The sequence below is a fragment of the Chiloscyllium plagiosum genome, unplaced genomic scaffold, assembly GCF_037043375.1.
Source record: "Chiloscyllium plagiosum isolate Xiang-an unplaced genomic scaffold, Cpla_swu_hap1 HiC_scaffold_29, whole genome shotgun sequence".
Lineage (NCBI taxonomy): Eukaryota > Metazoa > Chordata > Chondrichthyes > Orectolobiformes > Hemiscylliidae > Chiloscyllium > Chiloscyllium plagiosum.
This window is the reverse complement of record NW_028270167.1, coordinates 78,483,335-78,503,752: the sequence shown is the minus strand read 5'-3', so window position 1 is coordinate 78,503,752 and position 20,418 is coordinate 78,483,335.

Sequence of the window (20,418 nt, the reverse complement as noted above, 5' to 3'; positions counted from 1 at the left end):
GTTTCTTTGCGGCTGCCATTTCAAACTCGTCCTTACAGGCTGATCGCTCTTTCGAATGTTCAGCTGTTTCAATTAATTTTCAATAACTTTCCTGCTTTCGCTAATGCTGTAGTCCAGGAACAACAGCGACAGGATAATATTCCCGCTGCTGTATCGGCAAAGCCTATTGACCTTGATGGTATTCTAGAACTTCACCCCCAAAATAAGGAGTCTGCTGATGATTTTTTTGAACGTTTTAGAGAATGTTATTAGTCCTAATCTGGCCATCGGGATTGGAACTTAAATGCTATTAATGCTCAATATAATTCTATGCTATTAAACTGCCTGCCGTCCTCTGTAGTTTCAGCAGTCAAACCAAACAATCTAGACTGAGTTGAAGCCACCCCTAATCAACTCCATCGTTCTATTAGGGCCTTGTGGAAGAACAGAGAACGAACCACCAGTTTTTCACAGTCAAAGGTTCGATGGTTGGCGATTCATTAGTTTTCTTGTTTTTTTGTACCTGTTGTATCTGTTCAGCTTGTCTTGTCTTGCTTAGTTGCTTTTTTGTTCGTTTGGTGATTGTTCTTGGTTTATGGAATATGGAGGCTGGCCGTTATTCTTTCTTGATGTGTTAAAAGATAAGGCTGGCCAGCAGTAACAATTCTTCCACACTTGGTTAAGCAATGATGCCACAGCCAGTATTTATCGGACTAAACTCCCTAGCCAAAAAATAAGATGTGGTGTGTGTGTGAGAGAGAGAGAGAGAGAGAAAGAGCTGTACAGCGAATGGAAAGTTTAACCCTTTGTGATTCTGTTTGAATGCACATTTGCTTGTTGGTGATTGAATGTTTGTGATTTGTTCCCTGGAGCTTGAGATCCGGGACAGTTTTGAATCTGGTTTGTATTATGGAAATTTAACGTGATTTCTTTTAAGGTTAAGGATTCTTCACTGATTATAGAATAAAATATTAACTCGTGTTCTTTTTACAGGTCATGACTGCCTTACTGTCAGTTTCTAATTAATCTCTTTTATCCTTACATGAAAGCCAAGTTTATTCGATTTCAAATCAGCTTAATATGGAGGAAAACAACATTATAACCTCTTTTTGCGTTTCGGACTCGTTTGTTTCCACTTAATTTTAAGACTGATGTGTTTCATTGGTGATTATGATGTTCCAGCCGTAGCTTTATTCAGGAAGTCCCCTCCCTCAACGACAGTTGAAGTTTCAGTTATAAATTAGGTTGTAATAGATCATCAAAACAACTTCTATGGTTAATAGCTGTGTCCTTGGATTCGGCCAATATTCATGCATTAGAAGTTTTTTTTAACTTGATTAGACAAATCCATTTAGAGCAGCTCCGGTTATTTCACGACCTATAGCATTATAATTGAGCAATGACTGCTCAGGACTACTTCAGAAACGTAATTTTGGATACAAATTAAGGGACTAAAATTAGGTAATTATAGTGGATTTCAAAGTTGGGAACTGTATGCATTTTACGTTGTATATAGTAAATACTGAATAAATGATTTTCCAATTTAAATATCTCATATATATAAATATATATTTATAAATTATATAAGAGAATAAAATGTTGTATGCCATTCAGATATATATTGTAAAAATAATTACCATTGATATATTACCACAGAGGAGATCTGATCTCAACAAGTCAATGAGAACTAAGCTCTGTTGATCGTCTAATGTCAACAAAAATAATTGGAAACTAATTTTGTTCAATTTTCTTCAACTGGATCCCCACTCAGTAATGCATAAAGCATGCTTGGTACCACTTCACTCAGTTCTCTCTCCAAAATTTAAACTGAATTCTATCCATATCATTAGGTGTACCTAACGGATGAAAAAGGACTACTGCCTGAGTTAAACAGGCACAGCTGTCACACAGCATTCAAACCTTTGGAAAATAGGGACAGCCAAACATATCGAGGAATAGGATGGTACATCAATCACTTTATTTTGTAACATCACTGTCCCATTGCCATGGAGTAGTTATTATCCTCTTGCAGTTGTTGATTAGCTGAACATTCAAATCCATAAAATAGCTTTCAGATTATAGCAATTAAGATTCCAAAATGTATAGTTAGGTACAGGCTTTAAAGTTAGACAAGCATAAATTGATAAAAGGGGATAAATTATGTTAAAATGAAAATAGAGGCAAGGAAATCAACTACAGAAGGGAAGAGAATGATGCAATAAGAAGGATAAAGCAGCAGAGTACTGTTTTAAAAATGCTTTAGTCATTTGTTGGGTTTCCACCCTGAATTACAGATAATGATTTTATGTATTATTATAAATATTTATTATTAATTACGTATTATTATTTATATTATTAATATTTATAAAACATCAATTGTATTAGCCCGAATTAAAATTAATTGGCAGGATTCCTTCACACATTGTCAGTGACCTGTCATATTGGTTCATGGTTAATTTAAAACATGACTGCATTAATTCATTGTTAATCACAGAATGGAAAGATACATTACTGGCAGTTGAAGAAATTCTGCATATGATTGGAGGATAGGGATATGTATGTATAATATGGCAGATGAAACTCCCAAAAACTGGGAATGTGCCTGTGAATGGGTGTATATATGTATAAAAAAATTCGAAATGGAATGAGAAAACAATGTAAGGCCACTAAGGTTGAGGAATATATAAACAAGGTTAAAGGAACAATGCTGTAAAATAAAACTCTTAGGCTCGGGATTCCGAATAGAATCTCTGTCTGGCATACCGACCATTTTCGAGAATTGTTTTTTTTTGTTCCTATATACCTGCTGAGCCCTTTGGCTATGTGGATGGCACTGTTGCCTCGCAGTGCCAAGGTCCCGAGTTTAATTCCAGCCTTGTATGGCTGTCTGTGTGGAGTTTGCACATTCTCCCCATGTCTGTGTGGGTTTCCTCTGGGTGCTCCGGCTTCTTCCCACAGTCCAAAGATGTGGATGTCGGGTGAATTGGCCATGCGAAATTGCCCATCGTGTTAGCTGCATTAGTCAGAGGGAAGTGGGTCTGTGTAGGTTACTATTTCGTAGGATTGGTGTGGACTTGTTGGGCCTGTTTCCACACTGTAGGGAATCAAATCATCTCCTGGTTATCCCCACCCTTAATTTAAAGCATCCAATTGTTGAAACATTTTGCTTCTTTTGAAAATGAAGCATCCAGTCTTCATAGTTGATATCATGGGAATCAGTGACTTGCGCCATCTTAAAACGAGTCCCATCCCAGGGACTAGAGTTATGTTAATGAAGCATGCCCCTAACTGCAAGACCAAACCGGCCAAATTTGCTCAGTATGTATAAGTCTGATACGGATGAAAATGCAGTAATATTCTAGGAGTAGCCTGAATAGGAATGGCTTGTGTTACAAGACGGAAAGATGCGCCTATCTGTCTGATGGAAGTGACAAACAATTGAACAATAATCAAGAGGCTGAACTAATTTTATTTAACCCTATGCTTTTGCAATGTTTTCTGTCTGGATTCACTGATATGATCTAGGCCAATAGTACAAACCAGTCCAGGAATTTCTAGTCGCAAAGGAGGTGAGCGGTGGTTTTCTATTGGGATGGCCAGAGCCGGATTGAACCATGATGCAAGTCACAGGTAAAATAAATTATATTCGGCGTCCCCGTGGCCCCAAATGCAGTATGCCTACCCTGATAGGGTTGATTGGAACCAGACTACCCACTGGAAGTGGAACCTACCTCATGCACCTACCCGATGACCAGTACTGGACAACCTTTTCACGAGGGGATCCTGAAAATGGGGATAGGCAGGCCCCAGCATTTCACCTTTGAGACTGGCAACAAGACATCAATAAAAAACCCAGGACTAAATGCCTGGCCCTTGCTTTAACTGTTCAAATGTGGCTAGTGGCGATTAATATGTCTCTAATGTTACCTCGGAGATGATGTTGCGAATCGACAGGCTTTCTTCCTATCCAAAGTAAATTCTATTAATATACACTGACGCTTCATTGTGCTTTTAGATTAGATTAGATGACTTACAGTGTGGAAACAGGCCCTTCCGCCCAACAAGTCCACACCACCCGCCAAAGCACAACCCACCCATACCTCTAACCTAACACTACTGGCAATTTAGCATGCACAATTCACCTGACCAGCCCATCTTTGGACTGTGGGGGGAAACCGGACCACCCGGAAACCCACGCAGACACGGGGAGAATGTGCAAACTCCACACAGTCAGTCGCCTGAGGCGGGAATTGAACCCGGGTCTCTGGCGCTGTGAGGTAGCAGTGCTAACCACTGTGCCACCGTGCCACCACTTTAATATGATCCACAATTTTGGAGCCTTCGAGATCGGTCAAAAGATAGACAAATGTGGTCTATTCAAAAGCAAAGCTCATTAGTTTATTGAATTAAGGTACTTAGACGCAATTCGACCCAGCAACACAGAGATTGAAGCTTCAGTGTTCAGCGGTGAAGTTGCACAATCACATTTGAAAATTACACATTATTTATGTTTAAGAAATTCTACAGCCTTAATTACAAGAAAGACCAATCACATATAATATGGTGACATGATTTACAGCAAGTTAACCCAAAGATATTTCCTGGGAAAGGGTTCTCAATTACAAGAAAAGTTCAATCAACCGTAACAAGGTGGCATGAATGAAGACAGGCTAATCCAATGGTATACTTTGGAAAAGATATCTTATTTACGTAAATTGTCATGCCATCTATCAGTTAAAGGTTTGTTCAAGTGGTCAATTAATGTGTCAGTATTCAATTTATGAAAACTCTATTGTCCTCCTATCTTTGCATTTCAGCTTTATTCTGCAAATCAGCAGTACACGTTCGCAGGCCATTCCTTTAGTATTCTTAAATCTAGAAACGATTTTGTGTTTAATAAAATCTCCACATATTTGTTGCCTAAATTCAAGTTTTAGATCTTCAAGACCAGATTTACTTCATACAAAAATTTCAGTGGAAGCAGCAATAGTCTTATTGATTGCATTACGGATTTTCACGTTATATTCCGACACATTCCGGAAATGCAGGTAGCCAATTGGGATAGCGGACGGTTAAAAATATTCTCCGCCAGTTTAAGGAAGGACGGAGATGGAGATTGGTGAACTACAGACCAGTAACTTGTCATCCGCAGTCGGGTGTCTGTTGGACTCGATGACAAAGTACATACTACTAGATATATAGAAGGTAATGGTAAGACTGGGGAGTATGATAATGTATCGATGAAAGGACAGCCACAAGTGGTAAACCTTTCTTCTGGAATGGTTTGAAGATGGTTCTTGAAGATATCGGCAGTGAGGAACCAATCGATAACGTATAGTTGGATATTCAGGAGGATTGTTTTCAGAACTCACATACTAATATCATAAGAGAAGTTAAAGCGAAAGGTATTGGGCAGAACATATGCAAATGGGACAGTTTAAATTAGGATTACATTCATGTGCATGTAATTGAAATATAGATGATGTCGTGCACAGATGCATAGCGTGTTGCTGAGACAAAACTTAGAGTATTTTATACTGGTTTGGAGTCCCAATCTAAGAAAGAATATGCTGAGTACAGAGGAACTGCAAAAGGCATTCCCCAGATTAATCCCTAAAATGGCAAGATTGTCTGATTGGGAAACTCAGCCTGTGATCTCGAGTTTCAAATGATGAGAGGCGATTGTAGTGAATCTTAGAAAAATAGAGGGGAATGAATAACAGAAGGACATGGAGAAATGCAAGTAGGCGACATCAGGGAGAATCCCTCCATATTCTATAATCAGCAAACAGTTAGTTTCCATTAGAATCCAAGGGACATCTGTGTGTGAAGCTGGAGAATATTCATGAATTGTTACGTGAGACTTTCACATATGTTTTACTTGGGAGAAGGAGGATGCAGGCACAGAATTCGAAAAGATGGATGGGAAAACTCCTGAACAGATTGATGTAAAATACGAGCATGGATTTGAGACTTTGCCTGGAATAAATTTGGAACAATCTCCATGTCTGGATGAGGAGTATCATAAGCGGCTGTTGGGGTCAAGGGAGAAAAGACCCTGACTGAATATTTTAATTAGAATCTGACCATAGGGGAAGTGCCAGAGGACTGAAGAACAGCTAATATAATTCCACTTCACAGTAAGGGTGGGAGAAATAGACCGGGGAACTATAGACGAGTGAGTATTAAATCATTGTTCGGGAGATCACTAATCTCCCTATTAGATCACTACTGGAGAAAATAGGGAAGGAGAAAAATGAACTCCAATCAGAGTGGCAAGGTTTGTTCAGGGATAGTCATCATGAACTTAGACTTTACTTACACAAGTCCCATAGTCTCTTGGTATTTCTGGGAGTATTTCTGGATATTCTTCCATGAAGACAGACACAAAAATAAATTGCTTATTTTCCCTGTAATGTCTCACTTCTCTACTATAATTTACCCTGCCCGCACACTCACTGTTCCACATTTGACCATGTTTTCGTTTTTGTTTCATACATTGACAGATGCTATTTAGCAGTTTTTATGTTGTTTTTTGTTTGCATGCTTTTTCTCTTTTTGATTTTTTTTCACAGCTTTTTTGTCCTCTTTTGCCGGGTCCTACATTTCTCTGAGTCTACTGGCTAACTACAACACTTGGAATTTTTCTAGGCTGCTTCCTTTGATCTCATAGGTAGATGAGGGGTGTGTGAAAGTGATAGGTCGGAGACGAGGGTGGAGTGAAGAGGTGGGAAGGAAGATGGACACATAGGAAAATTCAAGATGGCGGTACCGAGTTATGCAGTTTGGACTGGGATAAGGTGGGAGATGGTGATGAAGGGAAACTGGTGAAATCCACATTGTCCCCTTTGTTTGGAGGGTTCCAAGGCGGACGATGAGGCGTTCTTCCTCCATGATTCAGGTGGTTAGGTTTTGGCGATGGAGGAGGCCCAGGACCTGCATGTCCTTTGGGAGTGGGAGGGGGAGTTAAAGTTTTCAGCCACAAGGCGTTGAGGTTGGACGGTATAGCTGTACCAGAGATGGTCTCTGAAATGATCCACAAGTTGACGTCCTGTCTCGCCAATGTTGAGGAGACCACATCAGGTTGAATGGATGCCGTAGATAAGTCGTTCTGTCTCCATTCATCATATATCACTTTCAACCATCTTTCATCTACCTATCACATTCCATGCTACCTCACCCCCCCCCACAACACACCTACTCCCTCCACGGCCCATCACATTTATCTCTCAGCCCGCTTGGCCCACAAGCCTCAATTCTGATGAAAGGCTAATGCCTGAAACGTCGATTTTCATGTTACTAGTATGCTGGCTGACTAGCTGTGCTTCTTCCAGCACCACAACTCTGATCTCCAGCATCTGCAGTCTCCACTTCTCCTCATACCTTCATGGCTTTTATGACTCAGATTCAGAACAGTTACTTCAAATAAAACAAAAACTGTTGTGTATTCAAACATTAGAAAACCAATAGAGGCAGCACCGTTGTTCATTGTCGAGGACAGGTGCCTAACAACAACAGGGACCCCTATTTTATTCCAACCTCGGGTGACTGTCTGTGTTGAGATCGCACATTCTCCCTCTATCTGTGTCGGTTTCCTCCGAGTGCTCCGGTTTCCTCCCATAGTCCAAAGATGTGCAGGTCAGGTGAATTGGCCATGTTAAACTGCCCATAGCTGTAGGTGCATTAATAAGAGGGACATCGGTCTAGGTGGGTAACTCATTGGAGTGTTGTTGTGGACGTTTTGGCCCGAAGGGCCTGTTTCCGTACTGGAGGGAATCTAATCTCAAATAAAATGTTGAGGTCACTGTACCCAAAAGGTCCTTGACAGCAAAGTTTTCAATTGGCTCTTCTGATGATCCAACATCAATTCCTAAATTACCTGATCTCGACCTCGGTGCTCGAAATAATGTTAGTACAAGCCAGATCAAGCATGCTCATGAAATCCGTTTCGCATTCAGTTGGGTTAACACAGCTGAGATATAATTTGAACAGTACATTATTACTGCAGTACCCATAAACGTGTATATCTCATTTCCTGTTATAAAACATTTGTATTGTTTCTTTCCCTTTGATATATAACTCCTATTAATGTTTGCTTCTCATTGCTGTTTCTGAGCTCCACCTTACATGATTCAGTGAAATCTCAGTGAAGTTGATTCTGGGGAGATTAATGGTAGTGATCATATCGCCACATCATTCATGCTCTTCTCAAGCTTTATTGTGAGATTTTCTCCAGATCTCCCGTTATACTGGTGGCGTAGAGAAGGACAATAATCTTACAACAATGCTATGTATTCCCTGCGACAGCTGAGACTGATATAACCTGGGTGGGAACCTTACAGCAGGCTGGTGAAGCATTGCTGCTGCTGTACAGGATCTTATTAAGATCACATCTGGAGTAGTGTGTACAGATTTAATCTCACTGAAGAAAGGATATTGTTACATTGGAAGCAGTTCTGAGATGGTTCCCTCAACTGATTCGTGGAATGAGGCTGTTAGTTTATAAGGAAAGGATGGTCAGGTTGATCCAATACACATTGGACTTTAAAAGAATGAAAGATGATCTTATTTCAGCATATATGACCAGAAGGAGTCAGCAATAGAATCCAATTATACACATAGTGGAGAAATCCATGCCATTCTCCAGCCTGTTACACAGAGATAAAAGAAGGATACTCAGGCCTTCAACCTGTTAAACCAAAACAGGACGAGGCTACTCAGCCCTTGGAGCCTGATATGCAGTTTCAGGAGGCGGCCAATCAGCTCCTCGAGCCTATAACACTGGACCCAGAGTAGATCAAAGCGGACCAGTATCCTATTACATCGCAACAGGTACAGTCCATTGAGCCCTGTCAAGGAGCTGGAAGAGACCACACAGTAACTGGAGATTGTTACACTGGGATAACAGGAGGCCATTCAGACCCACTGAGCCTTTTGCAAGTGAATGCGGATAAGAATGCAATATAATCTGAGACTTTTTTTTATGAGAAAGACGGTGGTAATTCAGACACGTGTCTGTTGTAAGGGAACAGGACAAGGCAAATCACTCCCTCGATCCCATCTCAGGGATGCATGTGGAGACAGTTCAGTTTCACCAGCCTGTTATGGAGGAGGTCCTGTTGTCTGAGAAGACTAATCAGCCCCTTAAGCTGTTACAAAGCAACAGGAAGATTCCATAATCCCCAACCCTCTAATACATCAACGGGAGAAGGTCATTCTGGCCTTGGAGACGATAACATGGGAACACCAGAAAGAAGTCAGCCCATCGAGTTTGTACACCAGCAGGATGATGAGTCCATTCAGCCACACATGGCTCTTACACGCAATTGGAGCAGATGTCTTAAAGGCTTGTGCCTGTTAAACACTAATTCAAAGAAAAAGTAAAGTTTTTCGAAAGGGAAGGGCTTATAATAATGGTATACTTCAAGGAGTAAAATGTAACAATAAACTATTGTAATTTAAGGCAAATTGGTAGAGTCCAGTGTTCAGGACATTTGCAAAGTTAAACGACAATCCGTCAGAGTCAACATGGTTTTATGAAGGCGAAATCGTGGATGAATTGTTTGCTTGAGTTATTTAAACATGTCACAAACAAGGTGGATAGTGGTAATCCTGGAGATGGAATATATCTGGTCTTCCAGAAGGGATTGGATATGTCGCTTCTCCAAAGAGTAAGCAGTAAGATCAAACGACATGTGTTTAGGAGTAATTTATTAGCTTGGTTGGTGGATTGGTGAACCAACAAAATGAAGTCAGATGGAATAAATGTGGCATTTTCTTTTGCCAAATGTACTTTGTGGGGTGCCACATATTTCAGTCCTCATGCCTTACGAATTTGTCTTCAATATTATTACTCGGTTGACAGGATGGAACATACCATAGCCAAATTTCCAGATGTCACTAACATCAATAGAAAATAGGTGCAGGAGTAGGCCATTCTGACGTTCGAGACTGCACCATCATTCATTATGATCATGGCTGATCATCCTCAATCGGTATCCTGTTCCTGCTTTATCTCCGTAACCCTTGATTCCACTATCCTTGAGAGCTCTATCCAACTCATTCTTAAACGACTCCAGAGACTGGGCCTCCACTGCTTTCTGGGGCAGAGCATTCCACAAAACCAACACTCTCTGCGTGAAGAAGTTTCACCCCATCTCTGTGTTAAATGGCTTACCCCATATTTTTAATCTGTGTCCTCTGGTTCGGGACTCATCCATCAACAGAAACATGTTTCCTGCCTCCAGAGTGTCCAATCCTTTAATAATCTTGCATGTCTCAATCAGATCCCCTGTCAGTCTTCTAAACTCAAGGGTATACAAGCCCAATCGCTCCAATCTATCAACATAAGATAGTCCCGCCATTCCAGAAATTGACCTCGTGAAACTACGCTGCACTCCCTCAATAGCCAGAATGTCTTTCCTCAAATTTGGAAACCAGAACTGCATACAATATTCCAGGTGCAGTCTCACCAGGGCTCTGTATAGCTGCAGAAGAACCTCTTTGCTTCTATACTCAATCCCTCTTGTTATGAAGGCCAGCATGCTATTAGCTTTCTTGACTACCTGCTGTAACTGCATGCCTGACTTCATTGACTGGTGTACAAGAGCAGCCACATCTATTTGTACTGCCTCTTTATCTAACTTGACTCCATTTAGGTAGTAATCTGCCTTCCTGTTCTTGCCACCAAAGTGGATAACCATACATATATCCACATTGAACTGCATCTGCCATGCATCTGTCCACTCACCTAACCTGCCCAGGTCACCCTGTAATCTCCTAACATCCTCCTCACATTTCACCCTGCCACCCAGCTTTGCATCACCAGCAAATTTGCTAATTTTACTATTAATACCATCTTCTATATCATTAATATATATTATAAAATGATACGGTCCCAGCACTGATCCCTGCGGTACCCCAATGCTCAAGGCCTGCCATTACGAAAGGGAGCCGTTTATCACTACTCTTTGTTTCCTATCAGTGAACCAATTTTCAATCCAAGTTAGTACTTTGCCTCCAATACCATGCGCCCTAATTTGCTCACTAACCTCCTATGTGGAATTTTATCAAAAGCTTTCTGAAAGTCCAGGTACACTACATCCACTGGATCTCCTTTGTCCATCTTCAGAGTTACATTCTCAAAAAAATTCCAGAAGATTAGTCAAACATGATTTCCCCTTCATAAATCCATGCTGACTCTGACCTATCCTGTTACTACTATCAAGATGTATCGTAATTTCATCCTTTATAATTGACTCCAGCATTTTTCCCACCACTGAGGTCAGACTAACTGGTCTATAATTTCCTGCTTTCTCTCTCGCTCCTTTCGTAAAAAGTGGTACAACATTAGCCACCCTCCAATCCGCAGGAACTGGTCCTGAATCTATCGAACTGTGGAAAATAATCACCAACGCACCCACGATTTCCAGAGCCACTTCCTTCAGTACCCTGGGATGTAGACAATCAGCCCCTGGGGAATTATCAACCTTCAGACATAACAATCTCTCCAAAACCAATTTATGGTAAATATAAATTTCCTTCAGTTCAGGTCCTTCAGCCACTGTTACGCTGGGAGATTGCTTGTGTCTTCCCCAGTAAACATTAATCTGAAGTACCAATTCAACTCTTCTGCCATTTCTTTGTTCCCCGTAACATATTCCCCTGTTTCTGTCTTCAAGGGCCCAATTTTAGTCTTAACCATTTTTTTTCCCTTTCACCTACCTAAAAGAGCGTTTACTATCCTCCTTTGTATTTTTTCGCCAGTTTACCTTCGTGCCGTTTTTTTTTCTCAGAGTATTTCCTTCTTACTATTCCTCTGTTGTTCTTTAAAAGCTTCCCAGTCCTCCATTTTCCCACTCATCTTTGCTATGTTATACTTTTTCACTTTTGACTTTATACGTTTCTTAACTTCCCTCGTCAGCCACGGTCACCCCTGCCTCCTCATAGGACCTTCCTTCCTTTTTGGAATGAACTGATCCTGCATCTTCTGCATTATACCCAGAAACGTCTGACATTGTTCCTCCTCTGTCACACTGATGAGGTATTGCACCATTAAACTTTGGCCAGCTCCTCCCTCATAGCTCCATATCTCCCTTTATTCAACTGAAATATTGTCACAACCGATTGTACCCTCTCCCTTTCAAATTGCAGATTGATTCTTATTGTATTATGGTAACTACTTCCCAATGGCTCCTTCACTTCGAAGTCCCTGATCAATTCTGGTTCGTTGCACAATAACAGATCCAGAATTTCCTTCTCCCTGGTAGGCTCCAGCACCAGCTATTCTAAGAATCCATCTCGGAGACACTGCACAAAGTCTCTTTCTTGAGGTCCAATACCATCCTGATTCTCCCAGTCTACGTGCATGTTGAAATCCCCAATATCAACTGTAGGAACATTTTTGCGACAGGCTAATTTCAGGTCCTTATTCAACTTACACCCTACATCCATACTACAGTTTGGGGGCCTATAGATAACTCCCAAGAGGGTCTTTTTACCCTTAGTATTTCTCAGCTCTATCCATACTGACTCTACACCCCCTGATTCTAGGTCCCCCCGCGCAAGGGACTAATTATCATCCTTTACCAACAGGGCCACCCCACCCTCTCTCCCAGTCAGTCTGTCCTTACGATTGCAGGTATAGCCCGTATCAGTGTGAAATTACTTCGGAATGAAGGCATAAGTGATTTAAAAGTGAATATGGATAGGTTGGGTGAAAGGGCTAATATTTGGCAATGAAAATTAAAGTGGATAACTATGAGATTATTCAATTTGGCCAGTGAAATAGAAAAAGCAAATTATTATCTAAATGGAGAGAAACGTCAATGTGCTCAGGTGCAGAGGGGTCTATGTGTTCACGTGCATATCACAGAAAACCTGCATGCAGATGCACCAAGTAATGGGAAAGGCAAGCGTAGTTTCAGATTTTACCTGTAAAAGGATAGAGTAAAAAGGTAGGGAGTGTTGCTGTATCTATGCTAGACATTAGTAACGCTGCAACTGGAGGACAGTTTTGGTGTCCTGACTTGCGGAAGGATGCATTTGCGTTGGAGGTAATTCAGAACAGGCTCATTAGATTGATTCCAGAGATGAGGGGATCGTCTTATGAAGAGAGATTGAGCAGGTCAGGCCTATACTCTCAAGTTTATAATAATGAAAGGAGATCTCATTGAAGTCTGCAAAATGCTAAATGTAATTGAAAGTGTAGGTGTGGAGTGGATATTTTTTCATGCGACGCAATCTACAGCAAGGGATCGGAGTTTAGGATGGACAGATGGCAGGAAAGTGGAACAGGGGTCGCGATGACATTAGCCATGATTGGATTCAGTGGTGGAGCAGAATCGATTGGTTGAATCACTGACTGTTGTTCCTTGTTGTTATTCAGCCCTTTGAATGTGTTACACAGGGATAGGGGAGGACTGGTTATCACAAAGGAAGTAGGCACTCCGGATAAATGAGTTTAAATCAGTTTGACAGAACGTCATCAGTAGAGTCACACAATGACCAGTGCTGGGTCCTTAACTATTTGCAATCGATACCAATGATCAGGAGGATGGAACAGATGTACTATAACTACGTTTGGTGATGACTCTGTGATAAGCAAGACATTAAATTATCAAGAGAGGCAGTTGGAATATAACATGATATAACCTGTCATTTCCTTTACAGGAAGAATGAAAGGGTGTATGTTCTTGAAATGGAGCGCCATGACACGACTCAGTAATACTGTGTACTGTGGATTTCACGCAGACCCATTCATGCATGGGAGATTTTGCTCCATCTCTTTGATGGTCTGATCCGTGACATTCCCAATGGCCTAATTGCTCTCAGTACAAACCGGATATTTTGATGTTGTTGGTTGGCAGTGGGGACAGTTTTTTGAAAAATGTAGCAAGGGGACGACCTTTAAGATACAGTTATTTATTTCTGCATGGAGACCGATGATGAAGGAATGGTCTGCCTGCTTCTGAATGAAGAGGCTGTGGCTGCTGCCAGGACACCAACATGATGTCCTGTGCAGGGACACACTGCAATGTTAATGGAGTGAGATGTCCTTCACTTCCTCTACATCTCCTCAATGACATGGGGATGCGCAGAACCGTGTACGTCATTGGGAATCCCATTGCACTGGGAAAACAAGGATATTCTCGGCAGTTCCCTGCTGAGGGAGAAAACATTGTATTCACCTCATCCACCATATATATCCTCCGTCTCTGAATGGTGACATTGAAGTCAATGTAATGGAAGATAATGGATATGTCAACCAGTCCTGCCTGGAATGTTCATAGAAGCTGAATGAAACAGTGGCCCTAACAGCCACTGGCAGCACCGTCCTCCCCACCACCCCCCCAGGTGTGAAACTGCAGGACGTGTTGAAGGAGGTGACACCGCTCTGTGACCAACTCCTTGGTGAATCAGGATCCCCTCACACTCTGCTGCTAGGTTAATTGTAGTTTGGAAAGCTGTTCCTGGAAACTCTCTCGCTTTCTGATTTTCTTCTTTCTTTTTCTGTCTTTCTTCTTCCTCTCCTTTTCTTTCAATTCTACTTTTAATCTTATTTCAAACTATTTCAATTCCTTTTTGTGTTCAAGCTGTCTCATCTGCAATTGAATTCCAGCCATTTCCAAAGACTCTGATGGTGTTTCCACAAAAATCTAAATGCCAAGCTATTGCTGTAATTATCTCCCCGTTTCTCACGAACCCAACTCCAGCTTGTCTGCCGATTTTAACAGCTTTGCCTTGCTCACCTTTTGTAAAGTCCGAACTTCATTCTTCCATATCCAGAGAACTCGTAGAAACAGAAAGAACCGTTACTACACAAAGCACTACTCAAACCAACCGAATTCAACACTCTGAGCAAAAGGCACAACAATTACCAGACGTTATCTTTGAGCTCAACAATCTCCCTGTGCACATTCGCCCCGTTCCCACGTGGATTTCCTTCTGGTGCTCCGTTTTCCTCCCACAGCCCAAAGATGTGCAGGTTAGGTGAATTGGCCTTGTTAGATTGGCCTTACTGTTCAGAGATGTGTAGATTAGTTGAATTAGTCAGGGGTAAATATGGAGTAATATGGTAGTGGAATGGGTCTGCGTAATTTACTCTTCTATGGGTTGGTGTGAACTTGTTGGGTCAAATGACCTGATTCCACACTGTAGAGATTCAAATCGTGAACCCCATTTGGAATTGTGGAGTTCGAACTGGACAAGAGTCCCAAGCATGCTATGGACCAGACCAGACTTCCGTAAAATATGTTAAGGTGTTCGCTTGGACGCCAAACTTGTCTTATAATAAAGGTCGATATGAAGTGGGTGTTCCAGATGTGATGTGGCTGGTCAAACCACTCAACTTTAAGCAAAATACAATTTATTTAAACACTCTAATAAAAATACAAATAAAGATAAGAAGAATTTAGAATAACTTAATTGCTAGCAACGTAACAGAATAATAGATACAGTACTTTCTACGAATGAACTGTTCCAATGTACTAACATCCCATAAACTCATTCCTTGGCAAACAGACACATCCAAGGCCTTCAGCCTTGCATGCAGTTCTCGAATCGAGAAGGAAACAGCATCAAAACACATTTCAGAGAGAATAGCAGCTCGGGACAATTTACTGAAACATCCAACTCTTCTCTGACCCCAAGCATCTGGTGACTGCTGGAGCTCATAAAGACTGGAAAGCCTGGTCTGGGCGTGCTGGCCATTGTTACCACTATCTATATAAATAAACCTAAAAGCCTCCGAAGTTATTTACTTGAGTCAGCAGGTCTTTAAGATCTCTCTTTAAAGAAAATGAGAAAATAACGTTCTTTATAATGAGAGCATTGTCAGAGATTTTAGATACCCGGTCCTTTACAATAATACTCAAGGGGAGGGGCACCACATTGGATACATCAGGAAGTGAACAATAGCCCAACCCATACACCCCTGTCCATGGAGCACCACATGGGACAAACCGGGAAGTGAACAACAGGCTGATACTCACCACCCTGTCCATGGAGAACCACATGGGACACACCAGGAAGTGATCAACAGGTTGACACACACCATTTCCTTGTTTCTGTGCTCTACAATGCCAACACTCGATGCTCCGTGGAGCCAAATACCAAGGCCATGAAAGGTATAGAGGGACAGAGAGCTTCACATTAAAGACAGAAACAGACAGTTAGTTAATTGCGGACATGATGTGGAAATATGGAAAAAAGACAGGGCAGTGGAACGAACGGGAGGAATGAACTCTTCGAGAGTAAAATTGCAAAAATGAAAACATTGAATAAAGGGGTTTTCAGACCAGCTGAAATGGTTTGTTTCATGATATTCTGAATCTGCTTCACAGAACACCTCAAACAACATAAACTGAGACAAGATAATAGCCCAGCATGGAGAGCTGTGCAGGTCATGCTAGTGTATTGCTCAGTAAACTGCACTATCTGCCCAGAATGGAGAGCATTGCAAAACTTAAATATCATATGGAAATGATGCATACATCAGATTACTATCTATAAGGGGAGGAATTTTATCTCCATTGGACCAGTATAAGGGAAAGGGTGTGTGTGTGTGTGTGTGTGTGTGTGTGTGTGTGTGTGTGTGTGTGTGTGTGTGTGTGTGTGTGTGTGTGTGTGTGTGTGTGTGTGTGTGTGTGTGTGTGTGTGTGTGTGTGTTTGTGTGTGTGTGTGTGTGTGTGTGTGTGTGTGTGTGTGTGTGTGTGTGTTTGTGTGTGTGTGTGTGTGTGTGTGTGTGTGTGTGTGATACATGAATGCATAAGGTCATTGCTTGAGAGAAAATGTACTTGAAGGAAGCCAGGTTAAGTATGAAGAACGGTCTGAGATTTGGATAATCGACACAGAGAGACTGAGGGAAGGCAATGCCATATCAACTGAAATGGTTAGTCATATCACATTCTGAATCCATCTCACAGAAACAGCCCAGACACCATAAACGCAGAGGGGACAGCTGTTGAGCATGGATCACGGTGCAGATCAAGCTAGTGTACTGCTGAACACCACCCTGCAATCTGTTCATAGTGGAACAATGTGCAGACCTCAGCTGTGCATTGATCTATAAACCCAGATTAGATATGTGACAAGGGTGTGAAACTATATCCACTACACCAGTACATTTCTCGGTACACTGTGTGGGTAAACTTGCAGCCCACGCGGGAAGTGATAAAATGTGCAGATTCATATCTACACTGTGACATGGTAAGGGTGGGTGTGAATATCACTGCCAGAGAGAGATCGCAGGGAATCAGCTTAAATATCCCTAAATGGGAGTGGATTGGGGTAAAGACAGAATGGGCAAAATTGAGAGACAATGTCATGGAAGGATGCGATCACAGGTTCCAGAATGCTGAAATGTTGACATTTCAAAAGTTTCGTGCAACATGTTTCCAGGAATAATGGGTGAATGGAATATTGGTGTGAGGTCAGATGATGGAGAGATTTGGATGAACATTTATTCTGCAGTTTTGTAAGTGGGAGTAGGGTCAGCACAGAGTTCGACTCATTAGGTTGAATCTAACAATAATTTGTCTCAGTGTCATTTTCAACACGTGTGACAGAGAGATCTTCTGCATGAGACTGAGTTAGTTTCCTGGTACTCCCTTATCGAACTCACGTCATGAACTACCCACCCCACTCCATGGTGTCCCTCTCATTCAATGCCAGCCGGATTCTCCCACCCATCATGGCTGGAGGAACTCACCATCGTCCGAATGTCCCTGGATATTCCGTGATCCCTGGTACTGGTGCCATCTGTAAAAGGCCAATGGGCACATAATTGACCTTTCTCTGTTGAGACCTGCACTGCACAGTTTACGCCGAGCATAGCAGTCCACAGTTTGTCGACAGGGGAATGGAGGTCTTAGTGGATGTGCTGATACTATTGTGAGCAAGTGCAATACTAACACACTCCCTGAGGACAGACTGAAACACTGACACACACCAGAGTGAGTGAAATATTGGCAAGAAACCATGGAGCAAGAGAAACACTGACAGAATCTCCATGTCTGTATTAGTTTCTGTATATTAGTGAGTGTCTCTATGTCTCTGTATTAGTGTGTATCTATCCGTGTGTATCAGTGTGGGGGCGAGTCTGGCAGTCTCTATGGTGCGTAAAGTGATGTAATATGCCCTTGACACGAATTCTGAGGAAGGGCCACTCGACCTGTAACGTTAACTTTCATTTCTGTCCACAGATGCTGCCAGACAGGCTGAGCTTTCTGTTGCTGTCAGTCTCTGCTGATGTCCTCACACCACTGTTCAGGTGGAAGTGGAGTGTGAAAATAATCAGGGATTCAGTTAGCGAGGGACAGAGGGAGGGCATCAGCTCACAGCACCATCCAAACTGACAGCATCATCAAAACACGCAGGCACACAGACAGACAGACAACCATGCACATACACTCACACGCACAGACACAGACCCACGCACACACTCACAGAAACAGACACATTACATGCATAGAGAAACATATACACGTAGAGGGGCACACAGGGACACATATAGACATACACAAATAGACAAGCACGGACAGAAATACACAGATACATACTTGGACATGCAAACACACATGGATTCATCGAGTTACACAGAGGGTTTGAAAACAGACCTATCGGCCCATACAGTCCATGCTGAAGATTATCTCAAACTGAACTTGACCCACCTGCCAACGCTTGGCCCAGATTTTCCCAAACTTTCCTTTATTTTTGTTCTGTATCATATGTCTTTTAAATACTGTAACTTTACCCACATCCACCACTTCTCAGGACGTTCATTCCATTCACGAATTAAATGTTGTGTAATAAAAATGCACATCGGTCCTTATCACGTATACACAAGAACCATGTGGGATGCTCAGGAAGTGATTGATGGGAATCTTGATGGTATATTCTTATCATCAATAGTCACAGGTGAGGTGCTGGAAGACATTAGGCTGACTAACATGGTTCCATTATAAAACAAAGTGGGAAGGATAAGCCAGGGAACTATAGACCAGTGAGCCTGACATCGGTGGTGGGCACGTTGTTGGAGAGAATACTGAGGGACAGGATGTGCATGTATTTGGCAAGGCAAGGACTGATTAGGATTGTCAATATGTTTTGTGCGTGGGAAATCGTGTTTCACAAACTTGATTATTTTTGCTTGACGAATCAACGAACAGGATTGATGAGAGCACAGCAGTGGATGTGATTTATGTGGATTTCAGCAAGGCGTTCAACAAGATTCCTAAGTTAAGGCTGGTTAGCAAGGTTAGATCTCATGGAATGCAGGGAGAACTCGCCGTTTGGGTACAGACTGGCTCGAAGGTATAAGACAGAGCGTGGTGGTGGTGGGTTGCTTTTCAGACTGTAGGCCTGTGACCAGTGGCGTGCCACAAAAATCGGTGCTGGAACCATTGCTATTTGTCATTTATATAAATGATTTGGATATGAACATAGGAGGTATGGTTAGTAGGTTTATAGAAAACACCAAAATTGGAGTTACAGTGGACAGAGAAGAATGTTACCTCAGATTACAACAGGATTTTGATCAGATGAGCCAATGACCTGAGGAGTGGGAGATGGAGTTTAATTTAGATAAATGTGAGGTGCTGCAAAGTTTGTGAGAAGATTTGTAGCTCGGGTGCTCGTTGTTGTGGTCCACAACACAAAACCACAACAACAGTGAGGTGCTGCAATTTGGAAAGGTAAATTAAGGCTTGACTTATGCATTTAATGTTAAGTACGTGGGGAGTGTTGCTAAATAACAAGACCTTGGAGTGCAGGTTCATACTATTTTGAAAGTGGAATCGCAGTTACGTCGGCTAGTGAAGAAAGCGTTTGGTATGCTTGCCGTTATTGGACAGTGCATTGAATATAAGAGTGAGGAGATCACGTTGTGGTTGTCCACGACATTGATTAGGCCACTTTTGAACACTTCGTGCAGTTAAGGTCTCACCCATGCAGGAAGGATGGTGAAACCTGAAAGAGTTCAGAAAAGATTTACAAAATTTGCCAGAGTTAGAGGTTTTGAGATTTATGCAGATGCTGAATACGCTGGGGTTATTTTGCCGGAACTTCAGCAGTTGAGAGGTGATCTTACAGGATTATAAAGTCATATGTGGAATGGATAGTGTGAATTGCCAAATCGTTTCAGCAAGGGTAGCACATTCCAAACCTATGCGGCATGGTTTGAAGGTGAGAGGGGAAAGACTTAAAAAGGATCTAAGGGGCAACGTTTTCAAATAGAGGGTGCTGCGCATGTACCGAGCTGCCAGAGGAAGTTACGGAGGCTGATACAATTACAACATTTAAAATACATCGAGATGGGCAGATGAATAGGACGTGTTTAGGGAGATATGAGCCAAATGCTAGCAAATTGAACTACATTAATGTAGGACATCTGGTCAGTATGGACGAGTTGGATAGAAGGGTCTGTTTCTATGACACGAT